Genomic DNA, 12,869 nt, shown 5'->3' with positions numbered 1-12,869 from the left:
CTTTCTTTTATCCTCTTTCTTATTTTCTTCTCTGAACAACCCCTTCTTCCTTAACGCATCCAATAGTACCTCCTTCCCTTATTTCTTTCCATCCTCTCCTTTTTCGGAAAGCTTCGGGACAAACGAACCGTGGCTGCTCGTCGAGATTCATTCCCCTTTCGTATCACCCCTGACACTAACCCCTCGAAATTTAATTGCGAGACCATCGACGGGTTGGCAGTTTACGTCGCTTAATCCGAATATCGGTTAATGGCTCCCGTAAAACCATAATGACGGCGCGCCTGCAACAACAATTAATAAACACTGCGAGGGTATTTTTTAATTATCGTATACAAGGAAGTTTTTTAAATTAAATCTTCATGTCTAAGAATCAAGAAGAATCTTGATAAATTTATGTTACTGATAATTTATGTTACTGTCCATAATTTATGTTAAAATTTGAGGGTGGAGAGGGTCACGCTAAAAACTACGGTTGGTAACAGATGCGGAGTGAGGGTCCATCGAAGTAGCGTTAAAAATTTAGGTAATATTTAGTACCTTTCTTGATGATAAATTTTAAAGAATTCTTTTTTTCTTTGTTTTTCTTTTTTTGCTCAACTGCAAACTAAATTTAGAGAACACAACAATGAGAAAACAAGGAAAATCAACTACTTTCGGTTAAAAAGTCCGCCATTATATTTTTGGTTCGGAATTCTTCTCGTTTGGTTAAAAATTCTAGTTTTTGGTAGAAAATTATATTATTTTGTGGGAAACACAAATTGTTCGTTAAAAATTCATATTTTTTTCCGAAATTGAGCCATTTGGTTGAAAGTTGAACTACTTTGTTAAAAATTAATATTTTTGGTTTCAGGTTAATTTCTTTAGTTGAAAATTCAACTATTTCATTTTTAGAAAATTAGTCTTCTGAGTTAAAAAATTATTTTTTGAATTTATCTCCTTTGTTGAAAATTGATTTGTTTTCAAGATTCATCTTTTTAGTTGAACATTTATCTCTCTTGTAGGATATGTTGTAAATGTTGTAAACGAATTGATTTTTATAATTAACAATGTAACTACTTTTTTATTTTTGGTTAAAAAATTATATTTTTATTAAGAATTAATTTTGTTGAAAATTATTTTTTTTAATTCATGTTCTTATTTAAGATTTCATATCTACTCGTGTTTTTTGGTATGTCATCAACCTTCTTTTATGTTCCAAATTAATCTTGTTTAGTTAATAATTCATCTACTTCGATAAAAGATGAACTAGCTCAATAAAAATTCATTTGTTTCAAATTTACCTCTTTGATTAAAATTTTAACTATTCCATTCATACAAAATCAATCTTCCGGGATAAAAGATCATCTCTGAGTTGAACTCTTTTGTTAAATATTAATTTCTGTTAGATTTATCACTTTAGTTCAAAATTTATTTCTTCTGTTGTAAATGTAACTATTTTGTTGTGTACTCGATTTTTTGTAAAGCATTAATTTTTTAATTAACAATATAACTATTACACTTATCTTTGGAAATTACTTTTTTTAACTAATTGAACTTTTCTAGCTAGAAATGTATGTATTTTGTTCAAAACTCGTCATTTTTGTTCGAGAATAATCTTCGTGGTTACAAATTTATTCATTTTTTTAAATGCATTTCTTGGGGTCTAAAAACTAAACGTCATTGGTTGAGCATTTCACAATCTGGTATAAGATTAAACTATTCAACTAAAAATTACCTCTTTGTTAAAAATTAATATTTTTTAAGATTCAGCCGTTTGATTAAATATTTAACTATTCTATTTTTGAAAAATTATTCTTTCAGGTTAGCAAATCATCTTTTGGGTTGAACTCTTGTTGTAAATTCATTTTCCTAAAGTTTCATTCTTTTAGTTTAAAAAACATATCTTTGGCAGAAAATGTGACTAACTATCTTGTTCAAAATTCTTCTTTTGTTTTTTTGCTGAGAATCAATTTTTTGAACTAAAAATTCGCATTTTTGGTATTTTTATGAAAATTTAACTTTTCCATTGAAATTTAACCTTTCTGATAATAAAACAATTGTTTTTATGTTTGAAAACTCAACCTTTTTGTAGATAATTCCTCCTTTTGGCTTTAAAATTTAACAATTTCGTAATGGAAAACTGATACATTTTGTTGGAAATTCGTGGTTTTTTTATAGAAAATGAATCTACTTGTTCCAAAAGTCATTTTTCTGGTTGAAAATTTAAATTTTTTTAAAAAGATTCATCCTTTTTAGGTGAAACTTTAACTGAATAGTTGAAAGTTAAAGTAGTTTAATAAAAAATTATATTTTTCAAGATTCACCTCATTTCTTTCAAACTGAACTTTTTTGATAAAAAATGGTTTATTTTTTCCTTAAAAATTAATTTTTTATCATAAAGTTTTACTATTCCATTTTTGGTTAGAAGTGTATTCTTCACGAGCTGAAAATTCATGTATTTTGTTGAAAATTCGTCTATTCGGTTAAAAAATTAATCTTGAATGATTGTTCAATATTAAACATATCAAACTGAAAAAAATGGTTAGTCGAGTTAACTATTTAGTTAGTAAGATATGGTACTGCTATTTTATTAGTTGTTACTGTTATTTTATTAGTTCCTGCATCAATTCCATTAGTTGTTCTGACTATTTAGTTAGTACCACCAACTAATTAAATGGTTGTGCCCAACTAATGAAATGGCAGTACCATATCTGGCCAACTAAATAGTTGGCCCAACTAACCATTTTTTTCAGGGCACAAAAAAACTAAGAATAAAATTTGTTGCAGGAAATTTTTTAGAGCGATAAAGTTTTTTTAGCCAACTTCGCGTCTTTCAAACAACATGTGTTTGTCATGAAAAAAAAACCGATATTTGTGTAAAGTTTATCCTGTGAAGTTAATTTTTGTTGCAGAGAACCTTTTGTCGGAAATCGATGTAAAGTTTATCTTCTGTTTTTCCTGTGATATTTCGACTTGAAATTTGAGGAATTTAAAGTGTTTCATACTGAATTCAATTTGATTTTCGACATCGGGAGGGGGGGGGGGCGTGAAAATATCCCAAAATTTGTAATGTAGTTTATGGATGACCGCTAATATAGAATGATCAAATATTTCCTAAAGGAAAAGGTTGTCGCAGAGCGGGGGGATTAGAAGATACCCATACAATATGAAATGCAAAACTTTGCTTAAAAAATAGAAGAAAGATATAAGAGGGTGAAAAGTAACTGGTTGGGGGACACTGAAAAATGCAAGGGGTTGATCAAAAAATACCCGTTACCCCTTTCGAATCCTTACTTGGTTAAAAATGGTTTAGGATTCGAGCGCCACCTTAAAATTTTTGTTTTATTTAAAAGAAATAAAAATAGTTTTCCATCAAATAATACAAAATGAGGGGAAGAGACTTTCAAAAATTAAAAAATCAATTCTTTGGACCACCCTATTGGTCATAGTAATTATTTGTATCAGACACTGTGAGCACAATACACTCGACTGGTGAACTCTCCTATTGTAATTTAATGGAATAAAATGATGGCTGGACTCTCGGTTTGTTCACAGAGGGTAAATAAAGAGGGATACGGTAATGACGAAGGGGGTGGGGGAATAGTGAGAAGGAGTTGGAGAAGAAGAAGGTTGGGGAAAGTTTTGATCCAGGGGCTGGTGGCAGGAGGGGTACGTGGGTGGTCGAAGCAGCGGATAAACGGATTGGTAGGAGGGGTGAAGGTAGAAGGGATGGTCGACAGTAGTGTCGGTGAACGGATCTCGAGAGAAGTCAAGGTGGGAAGGGAGAATGAAAAAAAGAGAGATAAGGCAGTGCCGTCTTCACCAGGACCCTCTCAAAACTCTCCAGATCTGCAAATATATTATTTAATTGTTAATACCATCAATTCAAATGATATTATTTTTTAATCTATTAAAACAACTCTAAACTAGAGTAGATTTAAAACTATTTTTATACAATACCGATAAAAATTTTAACTTATGGTAAGTTCTTTGGTAGTGACCCACATTACCAACTGTTGGTATGAAGGTCTATTGTACCAAAATTTACTACATGTTCAAGTCGCTCTACGCTAATATAAATGGAACGTTAAGGATGGATCAGGTAGAACTGAAACTTTCTCAGAATTGACTCTTATTCTATTCTGAAGATATTACAATGTAACAATTTGAATCTTTTTTCTTAGACATATCTATACCGACTGTTGGTAAAATAGATAGTCTACCATGATATGATTTGTTTGGTTTGGGGGATTAAAAAACAGAAGAACTAATAAGGACGCCCCTGGGATTAGGGTGACCCGGGAAGGGAGGGACAAGCCTGGCGGTAGCAATCGCTGTGAGTGGGCGACACGCGCTTCTCTCGTGGGTTATCAGGCTGATGAGGCTGCTCGATGCTGCAGAATGGTTGTGATGAGGGGTGGAGAGGCTGAAGAGAAAAGAGTGGGGACTAGGGACAAACGGGGTGGATCCGGATGAGGTATAGAGTAGAGAGGAGCTTTATCAGGAAACTTTGTATCTACGTGTGTATATTGACCACGTCCGGCATCGAAGAATGCAGTCACACAAACACACACACACACACAAACATTTACACACTCCAATTTTCACGCACACAGTGAAAATACTGGAAGTTGCTACGATTTTTCATGAAAACAATCTACTGACCAATCAGTTCTCGAATTGGTAATACGCAGTATGAAATACCGTATTGAAAATTAGAAAAGGAAAAGGCTTAGAGCTTCTTTGAAAAAATAAAATCACCGCTTGTGAGAAACTAAGTCAGCAGCCTAGTGGCGATCGAGTTAACTAGTAAATCTAATATCTAAACCCCGGAGGCGAAGCCTAGAATGGGCAAGTATGTAGCGTAAAATTTACTAAAATTGAAATTTTTGTTCGATTGCGGATTAATTCAACTTTAGTACACAATATAATAGGTGGCGACCCCGTGAACTTAAACTAAAAAATAATTAGTTATTATCTCAGTATATTTAAATATTTATTTTCGGACGCCATTTTATTGACTAATGATTGTTGAAGTTAAGTCCGCTGGACCACCACCTATTATATTGTATTTAAAAACTGAAGACCCTTTGAAACTACCACCCCTTTAGCTGGAAAAAAACATAAAATGATAAATGGTTTCAAAATAAACCAAAACTATGGATTTAAACCTTCCTGATCGAACATTTTTGTCACTTCTGCGTTGACTCAGTTTGCAGGATTTACAAGTTATCGATGCACATTTTACTTAACAATCCGGAATAAATAATATTAAACTGGGGAAAATGTAATAATGAAACTGAGACATTACAAGGGATATCAAAATATTTCGTAGAATTTAAAATATTTGAGGGTATTTTAAAACTCAACAAGATTTTTCAATCGATTTCAATCATTTAAAGGTATTGTAAAGGATGTGGAAGATTTTATTATGTATTTAAAGAGACCGAGGAATTTTAAAGAGATTTCAAGGAATGTTAAGAGATTTTACAGAATTTGAAATATTTAAGGGTATTTTGAAACTCCAAGATTTTTCGATCGATTTCAAATTAGAAGTATTTTAAAGGGTTTCAAAATTTTCATGGTATTTTTAAAAATTCCGAGGAATCGTAAAGTGAATAGAAATATTTTTAGGAATATCAAAAGATTTAAAAGAATTTCAAATACTTAAGGATATTTTTAAACTTCAAGAATTTATCAACATATTTCATTATGTTGAAGGATTTTAAAGGTTTTCAAAGATTTTGTTGTATTTTTAAAGATTTCGAGGAATTTTAAAGAGTTTCTAAAGATTCCAGGGGATATCGAAAGATGAGGTTGTTTCGAAAGTCAATTTTTTTCAATCGATTTCAACAATCTGAACTTATTTTAAAGGACTTCAAAGATGACATGTTATTTTTTATTACTCCAAGAAATTTTAAAGAGATATAAAAGATTTTAAGGGGATTTAAAAACTTCAAGATTCTTCCATCGATTTTCATAATTTAAAGGTATTTTACATGATTTCAAAGATTTTATGGGATATCAAAATATTTTAATATGATATTAATTAATATTTTAATTAAGGCCATCTTGAAACTTCAAGATTTTTCAAATTTTACTTTATAATTCGGATTAAATAATATTGCACTAGGAAAAAATGGATAAAGAAACTATGATCATAAACATTAGTCATTCTTGAAAGGAAGATAGTACACATGATATTTCACAGTTTTAAGGTAAGGTTGTGCGGTAATTTTTAAATTATACGAGTATATCAAACACTTACAATATTACGTTAATATTACATTTTTTAAAGAAGCTAGGTATTTCTATCAGTAAATTTTTTTGTAAGAATGGAAAACGTTTGTCAATATTTATTTATATTATTAATCATAGTACTTTTTTTCAAATAAGCCCGCGCTTTTTGGCACATGCGCAGTTGAAAACATCGGTACCTGCCATTGCCATCTATTGGATATCAACGAACTAAAAAAGAACCCTCCTTCTTTGAATATTCACAAGATGATGAAATGATCTTCATATACTACAAGTAACATTCTCACCGCTTGTGAGAAACGAACAGTGCCGGGCTAAAAATTGGTGGTGCCCTAAGTGACATTTCATTTTCTCATTTCAACGTCGAATATTTTTTTGACATGTTTCATTGAAATTTAATATTATAACTATCCCATTTGATTGTTTTCGTCGTTAAGAATATTTAATTTAATATGAATTTACTTTAAATTTCTTAGTGTATAATAGTCGCGTTGAAAGTCCAGTGCACTTTTTCATTTTCTGAACTTTATAAGTCCTGGAAGATGTATGATATGAGTAAGATAAATACAGTCAAACCCTTCAATAGCCCTCTCTTCTATAGCCCTTCTGAGAATCGACACCGCACCGTTGATAGGTGTAGCCAGCGCCGGATTTACCAAGGGACATGGTGGGGCTAGTGTCCCAGGCCCCAAGGGGCCGAGGGGTCCCTGACCCCAGAAAATTAATAAAGTTTACAGCAGAATTGGGATTTTCTCTGCCCTTAAGTGGACCCCCTTCGAGGTTTAGCCCCAGGCCCCGCAAAATGTTAATCTGGCACTGGGTGTAGCAGGAGCGACGCGGCGTGCGCAGGATCTGCATTTGTCACTCAGGCGAGCACTCAGACGTGAACAAACAAAAGCGGAGCCGGCTATAATGAGTTAGTTCCCACCCACCGTCAGTCCCAAAATCAGCACTATAGAAGAGTTTTTACTTTATTTTTCTCTAAAATAACTTGACAACTCTTTTGTCGAAAAAACATACATTTGGGTTGAAAATTCATCTGTTCTGTAGGTGATTCGTCTTATTGTCTTCAAAATTTCAAGGATTTTAAACATTTTTTTAGATAGTTTCCCTAATTTTACAAAATTATTAGAGTCTTTGAAGATTTCCAGCGATTTCAATGATTTTCGCAGTTTCTAAAGGGTTTTAAAAAAACTTTTTAAATATTCGATATTCCTGTCGAACTATTGTTTATTAAATTACTGAAAATAAAACATTATCTTTGTCTCAAGTCTAGTATTGAATTCTTGAATACGCAAATGAAAAACACAACCTACTTTTGAATTCTCTAAAAATAACAGTTAAATAAAATTGAGTATAAATGTTAGAAATCTGTGAATATCATCCTAATTTATATAAAATACTTCTGCTTATAGAAATTAGAAACCATCTTAAACTTGACTTTAACTTTTATCCATTTTTAGTTTTTGATTACTCAAAAATATTGAATATTCTTAAATTTTACATTAATTGTTGCTCGAAAATTTTTTTAAAATAAAAAATTTTGGACTATAAATTATCTGCGATACGTGCAATGAAAGCAGAATTTTCTGTTCAAGCCTGTGAGCCGGTTTTTGCGTTAAAAGACCAGTTCAATATTGCAGGTTGCAGCCATCTTTATTTCGCATTGGCGACTGTTGTTCGGCTGCGTACAATGAGGCGCAGATATATTTTCACAGACTGGCTAGAACCAGAGTAATGAGAGTGAAAGGTGATCGTACACTGAACACTAGCGTACTCTGTCGCTTCGGCGAAGAAGCTCGGGTATTTTAAAGGAAAGGATACTTTCTACAATGCGTCTTCTATGACAGTTAAAAATGGTTTGTATACAAGTTTCATCGTAACATATTTTAATTGAAGTGCCACATTACAACATCACAATGAAAAATAAAGGATGTTAGTTTTTTGAACTTCCAGTAGCGAACCCGACAAAAAAAATAGCGAATACAACTGTTCTTGTTTGTAACAATATGAAGGTCGTCTATATAACCTCACTAACCTGACATGAAAATTCACAACAAAAAAGAATAAATTTGATCAATAAGTTGCAAAAATCACAAATAATGTAACTCATAAACGTGAATTTAATGTGAATTAAATTGTAAAATTACAGGTCCCGTGAAGAGAAAAGCACTGACAGTGAAGAGGGCAGGAAGGTTCTAAGTGGTGAGAGTATAATTTTAACATCTCAAGTAGGGATTAATTCGTGAGAATCATGTTCCGAATTTAAATTTGAGTACAAAAAAGTTCTACAATTAATAATAAGTAATAAGAATTTTAAACGTATCACTTTATGCTTTATGATATGGTCTTCTTCAATTTTTATACATTTGTATTGGTTACTTTTTGTAAATAAAGTATGTATTTTTACTTAAAATAAGTTATGTATTATTAATACCTTTTTTATATAGTAATTACTCAAGTAATTAAAAAATTTTTAATACTTTTTGGATTTGAATTTCGGTTACATTCAGGGTGACCACGTGTCAGGTAAGTCCGAGAAAAAAAGTTTGACAGGCATTCATTTCTTTTGAAATGAATTAAGGCCATGTGACGAGTGGGTCACGTGACCAGATTCCTGCCCTACCCTCACTTTTTTTATTTCCCAATTTATTTTCACACGAAGCGCCACATCGAGTTGAAAATTTTGGGTAATGAATAAGAAGTACTGACAAAGGTGGGTCTGGTCCTCAATTTTAATAATTATGAAAAAAGCAAAAACATTTATTAACAACGCAAAATTTTTTATAATTATACAAATTTAGGAGCAGACCCACCATTCTTAGTGCTTCTTGTTTAGTATCCCAAATTTTCAACTCGATGTGGCGTTTCGTGTGATAATGAGTTGGGAAATGAAAAAATTGGCGGTAGGGTTGGAATCTGGTCACGTGAACCACTCATCACATGGCCTTAAAAATATTCACAACTTTTCTACAATTCGACGTGATCTGAATTTGGCTTCCTACTTAAATTTGTTATAGTAAATAAAAAACTCTTTCCTAAGCTATTATCGAAAATTGCAAAACTGGTTTGCATTTATAGTATTGAAAAGTTTGGAATCTGTTATTAAAAGTCATTCGAGATCTTCAAAATTTTGATACCCTTACAACTTTCTTGGACATCCTACACTTTTTTTTTTGACTAATTCTACATTTTTTACAGGACATATTTTTGCGGTGTAGAAATAATATCATACGAGTAGTTTTTATAAAGTCGCAATTATTTTAAGAGGAATGGTGTGGGCCTAGTGTTTGTGGAAGCCAATTTGTCTGTGGTCGATTACAATGTAGTAAATCTGCTCTCTCTACACGCTATTTACACTAAAAGCTTCTGCGAAGGGCGCCATGTGACGTTCAGTAGCTTTATATGGGGCGTTTTAAGGGATCCTGCGAGTGTATATTTGGACTCTCGATATAGTCCCCTATCTCTCTCTTTCCCTCTTTATCTTTCTCTCTCAGGGTCTAATAATGACGACGGGGTTTTGTATGATTTCGATGCGACATGTGGTACCCTCGTATAGCTGAGCTGAAACAATTTGTATTAAAATGAGAGCTACCTTGCGGGCACTACGTTTTCAGCTAAAAGTAACAAGCTCGCCGGGAAAATAGCGTGAGCTGGCGGTCACCGCGTGCAGCCTGCAAATGCTTAAGAATATTGGATGCGGTTTCATATAGTTTTTTTAATTCATTTTTTCCCCCTATATTGGTGAAGTCGACAGCCTAGAATCAATGTGTAATGAAAGGGTGGCCACTGGTCCAGGAAATAACCAGAAGTTTTTGGAGACCGGAAAACAGGGTTTTTTATAGTTGTTTCAAAATTTTTCTTTTACTAAGGTTGGCTTAGAATTACTGTATGAAATTATTCAGAACCAGTGATAACCTACTGCATTTGAATTTATAAGAATTATTCGCATTCGCCTGGTAATTTAGCCAGGGGGAAAAAACTGCCGAAAACCACCTCTCGACTTCAGCCGGTTTTTCGAAAGTCAAGTTTGAAGGCAAATATTCGATCTTACACATCAAATGCACACAATCATTATTGGTTATTTGACTGTTTGCTTAAAATGATCTTTTATAAAATAATATATTCGAATCTAAACAATTTTCAAATTAATGTTATGAAATGAAAAGCTTCGAGTCATCAGAATTTTAGAGTTCTAAATTTAAACTTTGAACGTTACAATACAAGGTTCCCTTCTAGAAATTTTTAAGTGAGAGTATTGAATTTGTATTTAAAAATATTAATTTAACAATTATTATTATAATTCAGCCCAAAACAAATTTTGTATAAAAAACGTTTGATTTCACAGTTTTAATTTCAACAGGAAGGTTTTAAAAAACGTTGATATTTAATTTTTTCATCCTATTTTAAGAGGAACTTTTTTACATTTTTATTGAGTTCAAACAAGCAAATTTCGTATTTTTAGCACTTTTATTGATTTAGAAACTAGATTTTTTAAATGGCAGGCAGTGAATTTATATATCAATGATTTTTATTGAGTTAGAAGAAGGAAATTTTAATTTTGACTTATTTTAATTGGTAGAGACCTTTTTTTATATCATTTTTGTTATGCTGGAAGAGAGGAAATTTGCGGTAATCAATTTCTTATGCTGAAAGAGAGAAATTTTGTATTCTTCAGATTTTTAGAGAATTGGAATGTAATCAATTTTGGTTTTCGATATTGTATGAATCGAAAGGATTTTTTTATTTTAAATATTTTTCTTTAAAATTTTTCGTAATCTTAATTCAGCTTCTTTGTTCAAAATTTTCAATAATCTACATTCAAAAAAAAAATTTAAGTTTCAGATTAACTTTGAATTGTTTGAATACTTTTAAAAACTACTGAAACTTCTACACATAAAAAAATTGTTTTAAAATCTTTCTGAGAACTTTTTCGACATATTTTGAAATCTTCAAATCATAAAATTACTCTTTTAAAATAAAATCTGAATAATTTTAAGTTGTCCCAAAATCTTATTGTCAATGTGGTAGCAAAATAAAAAAAAATCGATTCAAAAAAAGAAAACTCTAAAATCTCAAAAAGTTACCATCAAATTATAAAAATTAACAAAATTTCACCCTCAAAAAGGCTTATTCTATTACATCACAGTCATCATTAACTGTGAAAACGTTTTTATTTTTAGTAAATTATTCTTTAAAAACATAATTGACAGTGAAAATGAACATTTATTGATCATTCTTTTCTGTATATTCGATTAGAATAATTATGATCAATGATTCAAAATCTAAATGCCTTGATAGGTAAGGATAAACCAATGTAAAATGAATAAAATAGCAATTTGCAAATTATTTTTAAAACTTACTTTCTATGTTGCGATTTCTTTTTTAGAATAAAACCCTTTTACTTTATGTTAAATTTAAAAACAAGTATAAATCTTAAGCTAAATTTCCTTATAATAGTTATGCCGAACTGAAAATTCAAAAATTAATTAATGTAAATTAATCAAATTTAATGTGAAGAATTCCTCAAAATAGAATCAGGAATCTGACGAACTAATTTGGACAACCAGAGATAATCTAGACTTCGGTGGTTGTACAAATTTGGTCGTCAGATTCTTGCTTTTATTTTCAGGAATTCTTCACATCAACTTGATTATTGGACCTTAAAAAGGGGTTTCAAATTTGATTTTATAAGATTTAAATATCCTAAATTTTAATTAAATTTGTTTAGAATGTATAACATTAGTTCATTTTTGTAAACTTGAAAATTTGAAAGTATATTAAGATACAATTTTTTTAATAATCTAAAGTACAAAGGCGTTGTGTTAGATTATATTAAATAATTTCCATTATTCACACTTAAAATTAACAATTACATAATATTTTTTAAAGGAGAACAATTTTTTAAACAAAAAGATATACCTATACACTTTATATGTATTACTCACCGTGGCCACAACACTTCCATCATGTTCCCTAAAAACTTTTTCTGGGATATCTTCTGGGTTGAAGTGTAAAGAACAAATTGCATCACCAGGTTTAAATTTGATATTACCCTTGAAAATAGCTATTTTTTATTGTTTAACAATATTTCGATAATTTGGCACTTTGAAAAATTGAATTTCGTTAGCTTTGTCCTGCTCCCAATTACTTTTATATCCCGATTTACAGTAAAATCAAACGCACTTTATCATTTTTTGTTCAAAATTTCAACACAGCGAATATTTTATTTTAAAAGGAGTTTTTCATGTGTTATTGAATTGAATTTTATTATTTTGCCATGTATTTGCAACGATCATATGCTAACTGCATAGCTGGCGCCACCACATGGCCACCTTTAACACACACGGAAAAAAATTCTTAAGGCGAACGAGTGAATCGAGAATATATTAAAGTCAAAGAAAGTCTCCGCTTAGATTAGATAAAACGTTTAGTTAGAAGAGTTAAACATTTAATTACTTTATGTAAATTGTTCTCGTAAATCAGTAATTTAGACACAATTGCTGAGTTGAAGAGTTTATTATTTTCGGCAGATTATGTATAATTTTATTATCTTTAGATCAGAAAAACAATTTGGTTGTTATAGAAATATTTTAACTTACACTAGCCAATCTTTCGTCTGGTATCGCGAA

This window comes from Belonocnema kinseyi, chromosome 9 (assembly GCF_010883055.1).
Source record: "Belonocnema kinseyi isolate 2016_QV_RU_SX_M_011 chromosome 9, B_treatae_v1, whole genome shotgun sequence".
In the NCBI taxonomy this organism is placed as follows: Eukaryota; Metazoa; Arthropoda; class Insecta; order Hymenoptera; family Cynipidae; genus Belonocnema; species Belonocnema kinseyi.
Note: the sequence above shows the minus strand (reverse complement) of the source record.